This window comes from Oncorhynchus mykiss, chromosome 18 (assembly GCF_013265735.2).
Source record: "Oncorhynchus mykiss isolate Arlee chromosome 18, USDA_OmykA_1.1, whole genome shotgun sequence".
Taxonomy (NCBI): Eukaryota; Metazoa; Chordata; class Actinopteri; order Salmoniformes; family Salmonidae; genus Oncorhynchus; species Oncorhynchus mykiss.
In genome coordinates, this window is record NC_048582.1 from 9,736,468 (window position 1) to 9,742,103 (window position 5,636).

A 5,636-nucleotide genomic window follows, 5' to 3' on the forward strand; every position below is an offset into this window, starting at 1 on the left:
GCACTGCTTTTGTGTTCCTCCTCACATTGTCACAGCAGCACACTGTGCAGGGACTGAAGCCAATGGAACTTTTTTCTCTCACTGAGATGATTAGATCAGACCATCCACAGGCAGACCTCCAGTCTAAGACATATTGGTTTTGGCCCTTTACTTATCTGGTCAGGGTGTGAGGTTCAGTTTTGAGGAGAACGGAGGGCTCACACAGCCTAATAGAAATGGCACCCTAAAAGTGTAGACTCGGGGGTGTCAAACTCATCCCATGGAAGGCCGAGTGTCTGCTGGTCACGTTCAATCTGTGTCCAATTAAAACCTAGACAACCAGGTGAGGGGAGTTCCTAACCAATCAATGACCTTCATTGACCAATTAAGCACAAGGGAAGAGTGAGAACCCGCAGACACTTGCCCCCCCCCCCCCCCGTGGAATGAGTTTGATACCCTAAAGGTGCAAGGGGACTCAAATCTTCTGACAAAAGTCAGAAAATGATGTCTTTCAACAGATGTCTTGATGTCATCATGAAAACTCCAGTTTTTGGGACTTTTCTGAGAGTAAAGGGATAGATTTCTTCACTCGGTTTGATTAGCTTTAATCTAGAGCACAAAATGGTTGCTTGGTAAAACACAACATGCCTTTTCTACAGTATATACAGTATGTGAAGCCATGCCAGGCTTTATAGCCTACACATAACACAACTTTATAGCCTACACATAACAACACAACTGTATAGCCTACACATAACAACACAACTTTATAGCCTACACATAACAACACAACTTTATAGCCTACACATAACAACACAACTTTATAGCCTACACATAACAACACAACTTTATAGCCTACACAACTTTATAGCCTACACATAACAACACAACTTTATAGCCTACACATAACAACACAACTTTATAGCCTACACATAACAACACAACTTTATAGCCTACACATAACAACACAACTTTATAGCCTACACAACTTTATAGCCTACATATAACAACACAACTTTATAGCCTACACATGACAACACAACTTTATAGCCTACACATAACAACACAACTTTATAGCCTACACCTAAACAACACAACTGTATAGCCTACACCTAAACAACACAACTGTATAGCCTATACATAACAACACAACTTTATAGCCTATACATAACAACACAACTGTATAGTCCACACATAACAACACAAGCAGGAATTTTATAATAAAGTCAGTCTTTGTTGGGCCTTTTAGAGTAAGAGAGTCACTCTACGGAGTGCAGACATTGCACCAGCAGTCCATAGCGAAACCCCTCTCCCCAGTCAGTGAAAGGCAGACCAAGTTCAGCTACGGTCCCCCTCTGACAAACACCCAACTGTGTGAATATAAATACACACCCAGTCCCCATCACACTAAATAAGACATGGACTAGACCTGTCATCTCTACTCAACCTGACACACTCTGTTAAAGGAGCAATCTATGAATTCTACATCCATTTTTGGACTTGTAAATGATTTATATATTAGCCATGATTCTTCAGGAATATAACCTATAAACAAACGTCTCGTTAGCTTTGTTCAACTGTCTAACCCCCCCCCCTAGAACCAAACATATAAACATGTTTTACTCCTTTGTTTGTAAACAATTGAATTGTAAACAAGCACTGTATATTTTTTTTTTTACTATAACTTTGATATTATGGAGTCAGTCCTTGCATTCATAGCTCAAATCAAATCAAATCAAATGTATTTGTCACATACACATGGTTAGCAGATGTTAATGCGAGTGTAGCGAAATGCTTGTGCTTCTAGTTCTGACAATGCAGTAATAACCAACGAGTAATCTAACAATTCCACAACTACTACCTTACACACACAAGTGTAAAGGGAGAAAGAATATGTACATAAAGATATATGAATGAGTGATGGTACAGAACGGCATAGGCAAGAGGCAGTAGATGGTATAGAGTACAGTATATACATATGAGATGAGTAATGTAGGGTATGTAAACATTATATTAAGTAGCTCTGTCTATGAATTTGAGAGTGGTTACATTTCTCCAGCTCCATCCCCATGCTTTTTTCCCCCAAAATAGTGGCAGGGTGGTGCTTTGTTATTGTTTGAATTGGAGATTGCCCCTTTGAAGGGACAATCAGATTCTCTAGCCCATCGCTCATCTTACCAAGCAAAGGGGTGGGGTAAAGGCTGTTGAAATTGAAGATCTTGGTTATCACTCCTCCTCTGATAAATGATTTAATTGTGTTCTTCTACAGAGAAAGAAAAGAGTCTCCCTGTCAAAGGGGAGTGCATTGATCCTATTTCTATGGTGGCAGACTTAAGCCCTAGGCTGGAGGTTCAGCCAGTCATATTACACTGTGATACATTGGCCTACTTTGCCAGCTTACCTGACAAAAGTTAATTAATCTCAAATCAAATCAAATGTTATTGGTCACATACATGTGTTTAGCAGAGAATGCTTGTATTTCTAGCTCCGACAGTGCAGTAATATCTAGCAAGTAATATCTAACCCTTTCACAACAATACACACAATACGCACAAATCTAAAGTAAAGGAATGGAATTAAGAGTATATAAATATTTAGACGAGCAATGTCAGAGCGGCATAGACTAAGATACAGTAGAATAGAATACAATACAGTATATACATATGAGATGAGTAATACATAGACTAAGATACAGTAGAATAGAATACAATACAGTATATACATATGAGATGAGTAATACATAGACTAAGATACAGTAGAATAGAATACAATACAGTATATACATATGAGATGAGTAATGCAAAATATGTAAACATTAAGTGACTAGTGTTGCATTATTAAAGTGGCCAGTGAGTTCAAATCTATGTATATAGGGCAGCAGCCTCTAATGTGCTAGTGATGGCTATTTAACAGTCTGATGGCCTTCAGATAGAAGACATTTTTCATTCTCTCGGCCCTAGCTTTGATGCACCTGTACTGACCTCACCTTCTGGATGATAGCGGGGTGAACAGGCAGTGGCTCGGGTAGTTGTTGTCCTTCATATTTTTTTTGGCCTTACTGTGACATTGAGTGATGTAGGTCCTGGAGGGCAGGTAGTTTGCCCCCCCCCGGTGATGCGTTGGACAGTGCGGTTGCGGGCAGTGCAGTTTCCGTACCAGGCTGTGATACAGCCCGACAGGATGCTCTCAATTGTGCATCTGTCAAAGTTCGTGAGGGTTTTAGGTGTCAAGCCAAACTGAGGTTGAAGAGGCTGAGCCTCCTGAGGTTGAAGAGGCGCTGTTGCGCCACCCTCTGGAGAGCCCTGCGGTTGCGGGCAGTGCAGTTTCTGTACCAGGCTGTGATGCAGCCCGACAGGATGCTCTCAATTGTGCATCTGTCAAAGTTTGTGAGGGTTTTAGGTGTCAAGCCAAACTGAGGTTGAAGAGGCTGAGCCTCCTGAGGTTGAAGAGGCGCTGTTGCGCTTTCTTCACCACACTGTTTGTGTGGGTGGACCATTTCAGTTTGTCAGTGATGTGTACGCAGAGGAACTTGAAGCTTTCCACCTTCTCCACTACGGCCCCGTCGATGTGGATACGGAGGTGCTCCCTCTGCTGTTTCCTGACGTCCACGATCAGCTCCTTTGTTTTGTTGACGTCGGGTGAAAGGTTATTTTCCTGGCACCACACTTCCAGGGCCCTCACCTCCTCCCTGTAGGCTGTTTCATCAACTGCAAAGTTGCCTAGGAACTAAAATCACGGCTGCCCTACCTGTCGGCTCAATTTTACTCCATCTTACTCCACCACTCCATTAATTACTCCATTACTGGACAAAACAAAGATTAAACCCATTTTCCTCAGATCTTAGTGTTTATAGCAAACAGTCATTTTTAGCCTTGCAATAAACCAAAACCATTATTAGATACTCTACTGCCATCTACTGAGTATGGTTCCCATTGTCACAGTCGTCAAACAATACATTTAGCATGTCCTTTAATAGCTTTTGTAATACTGCCCTCTTCTGGCAAAAAGGTTTGGCCTAAATCGCCAATATTGGGGGAAAATTGAAGAAAGAAAACCTTCTCTCCAAACCTTCACAGCAACTGCCAAATAAGAAATAAGCTAACAGACTAAAAAAGGAAATCTCCCAGGGCAATGTCTCCCAGGGCAACGTCTCCCAGGGCAACGTCTCCCAGGGCAATGTCTCCCAGGGCAATGTCTCCCAGGGCAATGTCTCCCAAGGCAATGTCTCCCAAGGCAATGTCTCCCAGGGCAACGTCTCCCAGGGCAATGTCTCCCAGGGCAATGTCTCCCAGGGCAATGTCTCCCAGGGCAATGTCTCCCAGGGCAACGTCTCCCAGGGCAATGTCTCCCAGGGCAATGTCTCCCAGGGCAATGTCTCCCAAGGCAATGTCTCCCAGGGCAACGTCTCCCAGGGCAATGTCTCCCAGGGCAATGTCTCCCAAGGCAATGTCTCCCAGGGCAATGTCTCCCAGGGCAATGTCTCCCAGGGCAACGTCTCCCAGGGCAATGTCTCCCAGGGCAATGTCTCCCAGGGCAATGTCTCCCAGGGCAACGTCTCCCAGGGCAACGTCTCCCAGGGCAACGTCTCCCAGGGCAACGTCTCCCAGGGCAATGTCTCCCAGGGCAATGTCTCCCAGGGCAATGTCTCCCAGGGCAATGTCTCCCAGGGCAACGTCTCCCAGGGCAATGTCTCCCAGGGCAATGTCTCCCAGGGCAACGTCTCCCAGGGCAATGTCTCCCAGGGCAACGTCTCCCAGGGCAAACACCAGACTAGGCCCTGATCCAGTGCTCTATCTGAGTCAATAGATGGATCAACATAGGAGTGAAATACATTGGATTCAAGGATATGATTTTGTAACAGGAAAAATAATTCAGGCATTACATTTCTACAATACCATTATAGACCTACATTTAACAAAAATATATGTTTAATAAATGCACAATCTGAACGATGTTCTATTGATATTGACATTGATTAAGAATTACTTGGCTAATGATCTTAGTACAAGTAAGCTAAGGAGGCCTGCACCTACACTATCATAAACAATATATGAAATGTTATTATGAGTCTTTATGCCTATTGTTTGTTTGTTATCCTCAGACATTTGTAAACAATGTCTACTCAGGTTAATCTCGTTGGCACTCCTATCTATAGATGCGCAATTAGCCAGGGGAACAGTTTAGGCTACTTATAGCCTATGTTTAAAACAATCATGTTGATCTCATGGATGGACTGTCAGTCCTTGTATCCATACAAGCTGTCTATGACTTTGAGCATGGTTAGGTTACAATTCCACAGCTCCATCTCTCAGCTTTATAGCAAGTGGCAGGGCCGCTTTGGGGCTGAAACAGACATGGGATTGTCAATTGTTTAGGAAGATGCCTTCGGCAAACCGATAATAATTAGCCTAGTGACAAAATGTACAACTTTTTCCACAAGAATAAACCCACTGACGCGCACAATGGGATTAAATCCCAAAAGACGCTGCTAACCATATTTTCTCCGGTGAAGATGTAAAGAAGTCATCTCCTCTCACTTCCGCTGTAGAGGCTCGAGCGAGTTGCAGTGGCGCGAAGCAGCAGTTGCAGCCAGTGCGCGCGCGCCGTGAGCACCTGTCACAAGGTGAAGAGCAGGACGAGTTGTTCGACTAGTACAA